Raw genomic sequence first — 14161 nt, 5'->3', positions numbered from 1 at the left:
TGCTTGCAAGGCAGACAGCAAAACCACTGAGCTAAATACCTGGCCCCGAAGTATCTTTATAAAATATTTGATTTCTGTGAATTTATATTTTTAACATACTTTTAGCAGTCCTTGAAATTTTACAGTTTATTAATTTAATTCATAATTGGAGTTAACCCACACAAATAATTGGGTGATTATTCTTTAGTAGTAATATATCAACTCAGAACATTTTATCTTGGGAAAAATTTTCACATCTAATGTTAGATTAAATGTGAATTAATAATGTTAGATAAAATGTTAATGTTAGAGTAGCATTACCCTGATAATAAAACCAGAGAAAGACACAACAAAAACAAGATTCAGAGTTCTGCCATATCATAGATAAGTACACACATATCCTGGGGAGCAGCTGTGTGGACCAGAGTGGTGTGGCTACAAGCAGGTCCCCTCCCGGGCACTGCCCCACCCCCAGAGGTGCAGGCACTTGTGCCCAAGCCACAGCCCGCCTAGAAAAGATCTGCATAGGTATGCAAGCTTCATCCAGAGTCCTGCCATATCATCTGCCATAGCCAAGGGCCCATCTGGAAAAGAAATACACAGATGCATAAGCAACAGCCAGAAGCTCGCCCTGATACCATTGATAAGTGCCTAGAAACCCTAGCCAGAAGCCTACAGAGAAAACAGGACCTGGGGTACATAGCAACCAGCCAAAGGCCCCTTAGACTGTAACTACATAAGGACTATAGTGAGAGGCACACCTAGATACCATCCCAAGTGTGCACAAGCCCCAGCCAGAACAGGTCAGGAGTCAGAAGCCCACCCAGACAACAAGTCAGCTCAGGGATCCAGAAGGCCACCATTCTAAACCCAGGAATTGGTGTACTGGGGAGCAGCAGAGTAAAGGCTGCTCCATGGCTTGCTGAAAATTAAAGACCACCGGGTGAGCAAAAAGTTGCCTCAACAAAGGCACAGCAGGCTGTATCTGTTGAAATGAGAAGGCATGAAAATAAGTCTCAAAACCAGACTTCTAGATTATCTAAGGCAACCCCAAAGGGAAATGAGATGCAACAATGTGATACTTAACCACCTGGACTACCTGAACTAGCAATGAAAGAGGACCTGGAAAAAATGAAATCAGAAATAATTTCTCAGATAACAGCAGAGATTGTGCCCATAGTACAAGACAGGATTAATCTATGGCAGACACAGATTTAAAAAAATAAAGGAGTGGAGAAACATGATGGAATCCCAATACAGGAAACAAATGGAATCCGTAAAACAGATCCAAACATTTCCAGGAGATTAAAAACACCATTGAAAGTTTACACAGCCGAATGAGTCAATGCAAGGACAGAATTTCAGATATAGAAGATAGGATTGCAATTAGTGACCAGGAAAAGAAAATAGTAAGGGAGCAAGAGAGATTAATCCTACAGCTGCTAGACAGTTCAAAGAAGAATAACATAAGACTGACTGGAGTCAATGAAGAAACGAGAAAGTACAGATGATATAAAAAATGTTCTTAGAAATAATTGCAGAAAACTTCTCAAATAGGGGGAAAGAACCTGACCTACAGATAAGTGAGGCTTACAGGACTCCAACTAGCCATGAAAAAAAAATCTACACATAGGCATATAATAGTTAAGATTCCAGAAATGCAACAGAACAACAAAATTCTACAAGCAGTTACAGAAAAGAAACAAATCACATACAAAGGAAAGCCCAAAAGTATCACAGAACACTTCGCAAAACAAACACACAAGGTAAGAAGAATGTGGAATGACTTATTTCAAGCTCTAAAGGAAAACAGCCTCCAACCCAGATTGATGTACCCTGCGAAACTATCTTTCAGAAATGATGGAGAAGTAAGATACTTTCATGACAAAGAGCACCTTAGGAACTTAATGAATACTAAACCAGCACTCCAGAAAATTTTAAACAGTATCCTAGGAAAAGACATGGAGAATCACAACCTCAGGAAGCCCAGCAAAATGAAGCCGTCAGGCATGACAAGAAGTTAAATGCAAAGGAGGAGAATCCAACACAAAGAAAAAGTTATGACAAGGATAAGTCAATACATATCAGTTATAACCATCAATGTTAATGGTCTCAATTCACCAATCAAAAGAAATAGACTGGCAGAGTGGGTCAAGAAGCAATATCCATGGCCAGGGATTTAAATCAGTGGTTTTGCTGCCTGACTCTCCAAGCACAAGGACCAGAGTTCATTCCCCAGTTCAGAAAAAAAAAAAAAAAAAGCAAGATCCAACAATAAGGTGCATACAAGAAACATACTTAATTCAAAAGAAACTCATAGACTGAAAGTTAAAAAGTGTAAAGTAATACTGTTTGTGACTGGAACCTCTTTGCAGTGGATTTCAAACCAAGATTGATTAAGAGAGACAAGGACCCTACATCATTGTAAAGTGAACATTCCAAGAGGAAGAGATGATAATCATAAATATATATGCACCAAACACAAGTGTGCCCAACTATATAAAAGAAATACTAATGGACATGAAAAATCATATAGGCACTAATACAATAGTAGTGAGGAACCTCAATATCCCATTGTCACAAATAGATCACCAAGACAAAAATAAACAATGACATATCAGAACTCAATCAAACTCTTGAACAAATTAACTTAGCAGGTATTTACAGAGTGTTCTACCTCACAAAATCAGAATACATACTCATTTTGGCTGTACATGGATCTTTCTCCAAAATAGACTACATACTCACTCATAGAACATGTTTAAGTCAGTGCAAAGGAATTGACCTTATTCCCTTGTATTATCAGACTGCAGTGTGATAAAATTGGAGATCAATGGCCAGAGTAACAGCAAGAATTTCATAAACACATGGAAATTGAACTACACACTTCTGAATAACCAATGGGTCACAGAGGAAATTAAAGAAATCAGACAGTTCCTACAATTAAATGACAATGCCAGTAGAAATATCAGATTCTGTGGGACACAATGAAAACAGTCTCACGAGGGAAATTCATAGCAGTGAATACTCCTATTAGGAAAAAAGAGTAATCTCAATTACACAACCTGATGCTGAATCTCAAGCTTCTAGAAAAAGAAGAACAGGACAAACCCAGAGCTCATACAAGTGAAGAAATTATAAAGATCAGTGCAGAAATTAATGCAATAGAGACTAAAAGAACAATTCAAAAAAATCACTGAAGCCAAGAGTTGGTTCTTTGAAAAGAATAAACAAAATTAACAAACCCTTAGCCAACCTTATCAAAACATGGAAGGGCCCAAATCCATGCAGTTAGGAATGAAAAGGGTGGAATTACAGTGGACCCAGCAGAAATCCAACGGATCATCTTGAAGAACCTATATGCCAATAAGGTGGAAAATAAAGAAGAAATGGACAGATTCCTAGATATGTATGAATTACCAAAGTTGAATGAAGGTGACCTAAAAATTCTAAATAACCCAATATCAATTAAGGAAATTGAAAACATAATTAAAAACTTATGAAGAAAAGTCCGGTTCTTGATGGCTTCACTGCTGAATTCTATGAGACATTTAGAGAGGAACTCCTGCCACTTTTGTTTAAACTCCAGTGAAATTGAAAGGGAAACAATACTCTCTAATTCGTTTCTGGAAGGAAGCATCACCTTGATCCCCAAAACAGAGAAAGACCCAGCCAAAAAACAGAACTATAGGCCAATTTCACTACTGAACATAGATGCAAAAATCCTTAATAAAATACAAATAGAATGCAGGAGATCATCAAGAAAATCATATACCCTGACCAAGTGGGAATCACTGCAGAGATGCAGGGATGGTTCAATAAATTTAATACACTATATTAATAGAGCCAAGGACAAAAATCATATATCAGATATCTCAGTAGATGCAGCAAAGGCACTTGAGAAAATCCAACACACATGTATGATAAAAACCCTCCAAAAATTTGGAACAGATGGTCTCTACCTGATTCTGATAAAAGCTATCTATGAAAAACCAACAGCGAATATATACTAAATGGTCAAAAACTGAAATCCTTCACACTAAAATCAAGAACAAGACAAGGATATCAACTATCATCACTGCTGTTCAATATAGTTTTGGAAACATTAGCCACAGCAATTAGACCAGAGAAAGAAATAAAAAGAATAAAGATAGGAAATGAAGAAGTCAAATTGTCATTACTTGCAGATGACATGATACTCTATAGAGAAGATCCCAAGAACTCCACCAAAAGTCTTCTAAACTTAATAACCAAATTCAGCAAAGTAGCTGGATAGTAGCTCAACAGTCAAAAATCATGAAAAACAGACTCAGAGAGAAATGGGGAAAACAATTCTTTACACAATTACATCCAAAAAATTGGAATACCTAGAAATCTACCTAATGAAACAAATCAAAGACCTCTACTCTGGAAACTATTGCACTCCGATAAAAGAGATTGACAAGGATATCAGAAAATGGAAAGACATTCCTTGCTCCTGGGTAGGAAGAATCGACACAGTGAAAATGGCCATACTTCCAAAACTGCTATATAGATTCAATGCAGTCCCAGTTTAGATCCCAGCAGCACACTTCACAGACCTTGAGAAAATCCAAAAATTCATTTGGAACAAGAAGAGACCTAGATTAGCAAAAGCAATTCTAGGTAATAAAGACAAGGTAGGGGTGTCAGAATCCCTGACTTGAAACTATACTACAAAGCTACTGTGATTAAAAACAGCATGATACTGGCAAAGAAACAGATCACAGGACTAGTGGAACAGATTAGAAGATGCAGAAACAACTCCAGACACACTCCACCATGTCATCTTTGACAGAGCAGCAAAATACCTTCACTGGAGTAAAGATAACCTTTTTAATAAATGGTGCTGGAAAAATTGGGTTTCAACTTGCCAAAAATCAAAAGTAGACCTGTATCTCTCACCATGCACTATAGTAAAATCAAAATTGATTGAAGATCTAAATATTAAAACAAAAACACTAAACTGGCTGGAAAAGAGGTTAGGTAGAACTCTTGAATCCATTGGTGTAGGAGAAGATTTTATGAACAAAACCTCAGTTGGATATGAACTAGCATAAACAATCAACAAGTGGGATCTCTTATTAAAAAGCTTTTGCACAACAAGATAAACCACCAATAGTGTGAAGAGATAACCCACAATGTGGGAAACAGTTTTAACCAGCTCTCTTTCAGACAAAGATCTACAATTTAGAATATGAAGTACTTAAAAAAAATCAGACCTCCAGTGGTTCCGGTGCCTGCCTTTCAAGTGCAAGCACCCAAGTTTGATCTCTGGGGTAGTGGGAATGGTTTGTGAAGTGGGAGGGGTAAGGAAAAAGAAAGATGGAAATGGAATTAATGAGGAAAAGAAGAAATAGAAACAAAGTCTTTGTAGATAGGGAGGGGTGGAGTGGTTGAAGGGAGGGCAAGGGAATGGGGAAAAAATAACCAAGAAGGATTATGTAAAGTTGCAAATGTCCAGTGATGATGTCATTGCGTTGTATACTTTAAATGTGGCAGTAAAATTGATTAAAGAAAAAACTACAGACCAATATATTTGATGAAAATAAATGTAAAAATTCTCAACTAATTTACTTATAAATTAAATCTAGTCATTTTTTTTAAAAAAGATCATGTAACATGATGATCTTTTATCCCAGGATTTATCCTAGGATTGCAATGATGGTTCATCATTAGAAAATCAGTAAATGTAGTACAGAGCATCAGCAGAATGAGGATTAAAAACCATATAATCCTTAATCTTTCATTCCTCTGATGATCATCTCTACTGATGTAGAAAAAGTATCTGATTCAACATCCTTTTATTAAAAAAAAAAACCTTAAAAATTCTATATAGAAAGAATGTATCTTAACTCAGTGAAGGCTGTATAAAACAAACCTATGGCCACCATCATATGAAATGAAGAAAAGAGAAATTGTTTCCTCTGAGATCAAGAACAAGACAAAGCTGTTCACTTTTACCACTTGTGTTCAATATAATAAAGTATTACAAGTGTTGACCAGAACATTGAGGTAAGAGAAAGAAAGAGTATCCATGTAGAAAAAGAGATCATATTGTACTGGTTTGTGAACAATATAATTTTATAAAATGAAGAACCTAAAGAATTCTTGAAAAAAACTATTACAACTGATAAAATAATTTACCAGTGCTGGAGGATACAAAATCAACGTATAGATTTTTACATTATGTACTGCAAACATGTACAAAGGAAAAACAAAAGAAAAAAAAAGGGGGATGGATAGATAGGGAAGAAGGAATGGAAAGTGGATGAGAAAAAGAAATTAAGATGTGTTATGTACATGTATCAACTTCCTGCAAGGAATGTAAATATTAGGTACTACTCACATATATTAATAAAGGAAGTATTTTTTAAAAATAAGCTGTATTTTCATAAAGCAATGATAACATTTTCTGAGCATTCACAAAAACAAAAACAATTCACTGAGGCTATAAAAAATAAATGATATATTAGGAATAAATTTAATCAAGGAACTGTATTATGTTTATTATGAAAATTATAAACTGATTATACTGGAAAAAATTAGAGGTCAAGACACCCTGTGTTCATAATTGGAATAATTAATATTGTTTAACTGTCCAAAGTACCCAGAAAAATCTATAGATTTAATGAATTTCCTACCAAAATTTTAAAGAAATTATTCACAGGAATAGTAAAAACACTGCTGAAATTTATATTAAATCACAAAAACCCCAACTAGCCTAAAGATCCAGAACAAAAAGAACAAAGCTGGGTTTGGGTTATAGCTTTGGCAGAGCCTTTGCCTAGATATCAAACCTACATTAGAGAAAGAAAATTCTCTTCAATTAATGGTACTGGGAAAACTGGGTATCCATGGGCAAAGAAAAGAAACTAGACCTCTCTCTCTATACGTACAAAACTCAACTCACTTTGGGTCAGAGATGGAAATATAAGACCTGAAACTGAAACTAGTGTAAGAAAACACAGGGGAAAAGTGTAGGGACATTGATCTTGACAAACTTTCTTCATATGACCCCCCCAAAAGAACAGGGAACAAAATAAAATTTGACAAATGGAAATACATCAAATTAAAAATCTACTATAGAGCAGTGGATGAAACAGTGAATCGATAGTTCACAGATTTTGAGAAAATATGTGCAAACTATTCATCTGAGAAGGAGTTAATTTCCAAAATAAGAACTGTATTCATCAACACTGAACCAAATATGATTTAAAAATGCACTAATGATCTGAATAGACATTTCTCAAAGGAGAATATATACATAACCAAGAAGTATATTAAAAAAATGCTCAACTCACTAATCAGGGAAATGCAAATGAAAGCTACATTGGTATCATCTCACTTTAGAATGACTATTATAAGAGCGAAACAACCAGAAAACAAAAATACTATAAAGAATGTGGAGATAGAACTCAAAACTGTTGATGGGAATGTAAACTAGTACAACCGTTGTAAATGGTATGGAGATCCTGCAGAAAAAACCAGGAATAGAACCACCATAGGATTCCACATTTCTACTCTAGATATACATCTGGAAGAAATGAAATCAATGTGATGGACATATAGACTGTTCACAGTATCATACAGAACACACTGTTGAATAAACTGTGCTTATTGCAACAGTACTCAGAATAGTTATAATACCCAACGCAGGCATCCAATTATGAGTGAATGGATAACGCATGGTATAAATACACAATACAGTGTTATTCAGCCAAGTAAAAAAAGGTTGATACCACATGTTCTCATGTTAGTGTGGAAGCTAAAATACTGATCTCAGAAAGGTAGAGACTAGAATAGTGGTTAGCAGAGTCTGGAGAAAAGTTGGGGAAAGGGATAGGGACAGGGATGACTAACAGGTACAGAGATGTACTAGGAGAGAAGAATGACTTCTAGTGTTCCGTGGTACAGTTGGATAACTGTCTTATAATAATAAACAGTATTGCAAAAGAGATAACTTTAAATATTTTCACCACAGAGAAATGATGTGTCTGAGGTATATGAGTGTGTTAATCAGCTTTCTGTTGCTGTGTCAAAATGCCTGAGGAAGCTGGGTGTGGTGGCACACGCCTGTAATTCCAGCACTCGGGAGGCTGAGGCAGGAGGATCACTGTGAGTTCAAGACCAGCCTGAGCTACATAGCGAGTTCCAGGTTAGTCTCAACTACATAGTGAGACCCTGTCTCAAAAAACAAATCAAAACAAAACAAAACAAAGCCTGAGGAGAATAGCTTAAATTAGGAATGATTTATTTTGGTTTATGGTGTTGGGGGTTTCATTTTATTGCAGGTGGCTCCTCTTCTTTTGTTCCAAGGCAAGGCATGAAAGTGCAGTCTGTGGTAGGCCTGTCCACCTTATGGTAGCCAGGAGGTAGAAGAGAAAAAGAGAAGCAATCAGGGACAAAATGGCAAACACCTAGTGACCTGCTTCCTCCAACTAGGCCACAATTCCTGAAGCTTCCATCACTTCCCAATAGTGCTCCCGGCTGGGGATCAGATCTTCAACACATGACCCTTCGGGGCATTCCAGATTGAAACTACAACGGCCAGTTGCCCTGATGACGATACATTTTATACATGTATTAAAATTTCATACTATGCCCCTTGAATATGGGCAAGTGCTATGAATCAATGAAAAAATTATCAAAAAGACTAAATGGCCAATGGATTATATGGTTGAGAGGAAGTAATGGGTAGATTTTAGTCTTCTATTTGATCCATAATAAATTTTCTTTTTCAAATGCTTGTAGTAGGACTTTGGATGCAAGATTTGTAGGAGATAAATTTATAGCATAGTGGATTAAAAACAAATTCTGCAGTCAGGATGCATAAATTTGGATTACAAATCACACCTATGTGAAGCTTGGCAAGTTACCTTGTTTCTCTAAGTCAGCTCAGTTTTATCATTAATATAAATATGTATCCTAACAGTTACTCTGTAATTTGAAATGAAGATTACATGAGGCAGTGCTTTTGGTCATATGGAGAAATGTTGGGTCTTAATAGTAGTGTACAGAGAAGGCATTTCTTATGTTAGTAAATTTGAGATTTCTTTTTATTGTGTTGGTGATGATTTTCCCTGTGTTTTCAGATCTTAATTTATAATCTGGATTATTGGTGAGCTGCCAGTGTGCCCTAGAAAAGGGCAGAGCTAGTGGTTTCTGTGGGACTAAAAGATGTAACTTTTGATTTCTTAGCACCCTGCTCACAACTAGCTGAATTTTGAATGACTACCTATGCTTATCTCAAAGTGATTGCTTATTTTTTTCGTGGAGAAATTCTCAGTTTATTTCCTTGGAGGAATATTTTCCAGCAGAGGACCAGAGAGAAATCTAAGACTTACATTTAGCAAGTTTACCTGTGCATGAGATACACTCCATGTGGCTAAGGATCAGAATTTAGAGTTGTGAATTTTAAATCTTATTTCTGTACACAAATATTTTCTGTCCTAAGTTGTAGTGTTTGTTGTTTTCCTTTGTGTTCTCATTGTCATTTCAAAAATCTGTAATACAACATGCTTGTAATCCACAAAAGAATAAATGTAATATCTATGTATCGCCAGTGCTCTTGATGCTACCTGTGTTTTCCTCCTTATCCTGTTTCACTTCTTTTCTGTAGAGATAATTACTCTATTGGACTTTTTGTTTATTAATTTCTACCTATTAAAGCTATTTTCTTTAACAACATGTTATTTAGTGTTGCTTTTATTTAAGGCTTAAAAATATCAACATCTATGGTTATCTTGCTGTGTGACTAAGTTTCTTTTTCTTTTTCTAATTGAGTTTATTGGTACATTTTAGGTATACAGTACAGTTACATTCATTATTGGGATCTTGTACCTTTATAAGTAAGTTTCTTTTTCTATTCAACCTTATTTTTCTTTTTTCCCTTGGTACCGGCGATTGAACTCAGGATTTTGTGCTTGAGAGGCAGGTGTGGCCCTGTTAAGCTACATCCCCAAGACCTATTCATCCTTATTTTGAAAGATAGTAAGTTGCTGTAGTTCTTTTCCCTTGTGTACAGCCACCTATTGTATGAATAAATGAGCAATTGAAAAAAAAATCCATCTTGGGCTGTGTTTGTGAAGACAACATGGACATAACTGGATAGAAGGCCGTGATGAGATACTGGCTTTTGAGAAGTTGGCCAGACAGTGGTAACTTTTTGATGTCTCTCTCTTTTTTTTTTCTTTTTTTGGTACCTGGGATTGAACTCGGGTCCTTGCGCTTGCAAGGCAGGCCACCGAACTGCTGAGCTAAATCCCCGGTTTGATGTCTCTTTTTTGTTGGAACAGTGGATATTCCTTTGGGAATAAGTATGAGATTGTAGCTGGATCTATATGCCTCGACAGCAGCCTTAACCCATCCATCACGGCGTTCAGAGGCAGAATGAAGTCCTGCCTGGGCTTGTTCTGATAGCTAGTGGGGAAGCTCCTCCCCCTTACTGGGTGTAACCAGTGAGAATCTTGTAGCAGAAGTGGCTGCTATAGTATTACTGGCCACTTCTACAGCTCAGCTTTATAAGCCCCACCTGCCAGGGGGGACTATGGGGACCTTTCATGTCCCTTGTTTTTTGGTAGGGGTATTAAGGGGTTCCCAACCAGTAAGTATATAAATTTTGGTGGGTGGATTTACAAGGGAAGCCGGGAAAGCACTCACCACCCTATTTAACAGTAAAGCAGAAGTTGTAGCTAAGATTAGAATTTGGCACTGTGCCCTGTAGCTGAAGTTGTTTGGCAGTGCCAGAGATAGGGTGTGGCCAGTTTGTAACAGGTGGCCAGCACTGATAAGGTGGGGAGAGGAGCTGGGGAGCCATTGATATCCCCACTAGTGTTTATTTTATTTTTTTTTTTTTTTTTTTTTTAGTTTTTTTTGTTGTTGTTGTTGTTGAACTTTTATACAGGTTGAGCTACAGCTTTATTCTCAGTGGATAGCCCAGATATAGGGGAATTAAAGAGGGTTGCTGCTTGTCCCTTGTAACTTGCAGCTTGAGACTTGGCTGCTTTGTGGCCTTCTGCCTTCCATGAATTGTTTCTTCTCTGTGATGCCCCTCTGCCATGCCACCCTGCCTTGGAGCCAGCCAACTGTGAACTGAAGCTCCTGCTAACTGTGAGCTAAATAAACCTTTCTTCTTTTAACTTTGGGCCTTGAGTATTTTGTCTTTGCAGTAAGAAAAATAACTAACAGCCCCATACTCATATTCATATGTTGAAGCCTACTGCTAATGTGAGCGTATTTAGAGGTGGGATATCTGGGCAATTTTGGGTAGGATAACAGGACGGCTCTTCTTCTATGGCATTAGTACCTTTACAACAGAACCTGAGAGACCCTTCCTCTCCCATGTGATGTTACAACAAGAAAGTACCATCTCTGAGCCAGAAAACATGCCCTCACCACATGCTAAATCAGCTAGTACTGTCTTTTTTTCCCCCATTAAGTTTATTGGTACAGTTTAGGTATACAGTACAGTTACATTAATCATTGGGATCTTGTACCTTTATGTAATGTATCTTGGTTCTTATTTTTTCCACATTCCCCTGCTCTCTCTTAACCCCTCCACCCTACCTATTTACAAAGACTTTGTTTCCATGCTTTTCTTTTTCTCATATTTTGTCTTTTCCCTTCTTACCTTACCCTTACTCCTTCCCACCTCTCCTACTCCTTTAGAACTTTTCTTCCTGCCACACAATGTCAATTATATATTTTGATCCTTATTTATGTTTTTAGATTTTTCACACCAGAGAAACTTCAGTATTTACTCATCTATGTTCTATTAGTTTCACTTAAGAGCATGGCCTCAGTGTGCATGTACTTTTTGGAGAATGACCCATGTGAAGCTGAAAAGAATGTATATTCTGTTTTCGTGGAGTGGAACCTTCTGTAGATGTCTATTAAGTCCGTTTGTTCATAAGTTTAGTTCAGTTCTAGTAGTTCGTTGTTGATTTTTTTTGTCTAAATGATCTGTCTGTTTATTACAGTGGGATATTGAGGTCCCTCATTACAATTGTATTAGTGCTTATTTGGTTTTTCATGTCCCTTAATATTTGCTTTACATAGTTGTGGGCATTAGTATTTGGTGCATATATATTTATGATTGTCATCTCTTCCTCTTGGATTGTTACTTTTACAAAGATGTAGTGACCTTCTTTGACTCTCTTAATTAGCTTTGGTTTGAAATTTACTTTGTTTGCAAACATTTCCCCTGTCTGCTGAACTATGAGGTAAATTTTTTCTCCATGTGACCAAGGTTAGGTTAATTACTAAGCTGTGTGTCATTTCACTTAACATTATGTTCTCAAGTTGCATCATTTGCCTATGAATGGCTCAAGTTAATCTTTCTTTATGGCAGACTAGTACTATATATTGTATACATACCACATTTCCTTTGTCTCTCATCTGTGATGGACATACACATCCTTTCTGAGATTTAGCTATGATAAATTGTGCTGCTGTAAACATAGGTATTCATGCAATATGATGACTTTAACACTTTTGGGAAGAGACCTAGAAGGGGAATTTCTATTTTAAGTTTATTGAGGGATCTCCACATTGATTTCCATAGTGATTATATGGGTTAACTTTCCCTCCAACAACATAGAAGGGTTCCTTTTTCCTCACTTCTTCACCAGCATTTGGTATTATTTGACTTCGTGACGATAGCCCTTCTTTCTGGAGTAAGATGGCATCACAGTGTAGTTTTAATGCATTTCTGTAATGTCCAGTGATGTTGAAAATTTTTTGGCCTTACTAGCTAGTTGTACTTTTTTTTTTTGGTACTGGGGATTGAACTTGGGTCCATGCACTTGCAAGGCAGGCCACTGAACCGCTGAGCTAAATCCCCAGCCCCTATTTGTACTTCTTTTAACAAGTATCTGTTCATTTTGGTTGCCCTCCCCCTTTGGTGTACTGGGGATAGAACTTGGGACCTTGTACTTGCAAATTAGGCAGCAGAGGCACTGAGCTAAATTCCCAGCCCTGGTTGCCTACTTTTTGATTGGGTCTTTTTTGGGGGGGGGGGCTGTTCTAGCTTTGTACTATAACTAAATCTGGGATCAAGTCTGGGATTAAATCTGTTTTGCTTTCATTACCTAGAATAGCTTTTGTTATCTAGGTCTCTTCTGTTTCCATATGAGTTTTGATTGTTTTCTTGGTGAATGTGAGGAATGCTGTTGGTATTTTGCTTGGGATTGCATTAAATCTATGTATTAGTTTTGGAAGTATAGCCATTTTGATTATATTGATTATACCTCTTCAAGAACAGGTTATATCTTTCTGTTTTCTTTTGTTCTCGATTTCCTTTTTCAGATTGATGCACTTTTCATTGTAGAGGTCTTTAGTTAGGTTAATTCCTAAGTATTTAATTTCTCTTAATGCTATTGTGAATGGTATTGCTTTCCTAATTTCATTCTCAGTGCTGAATATAGTTATTAATTCTAAAATGCTTTTGATGGTATATTTTGGGTCAAGTAGGGGACTTTTTCATCTGCAAATGATGTTAGACTTCATTCTTTCTATACATATCCCATTTTATTTCATTCTCTTGCCTGATTGCCCTGGTTAATGTTTCAAGATTGTGTTGAATCAGAGTGGTGACAGTGCATATCTTTGATTTGTTCTTGATTTTTCAAGTGAAAGCCTTCAATTAGTCCCCATTTAATGTGGTGTTGGCAGTAGGTTGGTCATGAATGGCTTTTATCAGAATGAGATAAGGACTTTTTATACCTATTTTCTTCAGGTGGTTTTGTTTTGTTTGTTTTGGGACAGAATTTCACTATGTAGTTCAGGCTGTCCTTGAACTCACTATGCAATCCAGGCTTCCAGACTGGCCTTGAACTCAATTCTCCCGCCTCAGCCTTCAAAGTGCTGAGATTATAGGCATACACCACCATGCCTGGCTGTCTCCAAGTTTTTGTTTTTTTTTTAAATCATAAATGGATGTTGGATTTTGTCAGAGGCTTTGTATCTATTGAGATAATCATGTGATTTCTGTCCTCGCTTCTGTTGTTGCAATAAGTTAGCATTAATTAATTTGCATGTGTTGAACATCTTTGCATCTTGGGATGAAGCGTATTTGGTCATTTTGTATGATGTTTGGATGATGTGTTGCTTTCTGTTCACTAGTATTTTGTTAAGAATTTTTGTATCTTTGTACATTAGAGAG

At 36.7% G+C, this 14161-nt stretch overlaps 1 protein-coding gene across 1 annotated transcript in view; it reads left to right on the top strand.

Annotated features, from left to right (window-relative positions):
* Nucleotides 1-14161, top strand: part of Cntln (centlein) — a 285607-nt gene that overhangs the window by 95310 nt on the left and 176136 nt on the right. The gene's annotated exons all lie outside the window — the stretch shown is intronic.

This window comes from Fukomys damarensis, unplaced genomic scaffold, assembly GCF_012274545.1.
Source record: "Fukomys damarensis isolate Sample0158 unplaced genomic scaffold, DMR_v1.0_HiC HiC_scaffold_31, whole genome shotgun sequence".
Classification (NCBI taxonomy): Eukaryota; Metazoa; Chordata; class Mammalia; order Rodentia; family Bathyergidae; genus Fukomys; species Fukomys damarensis.
This window is presented reverse-complemented; position numbering and strand designations above follow the sequence as displayed.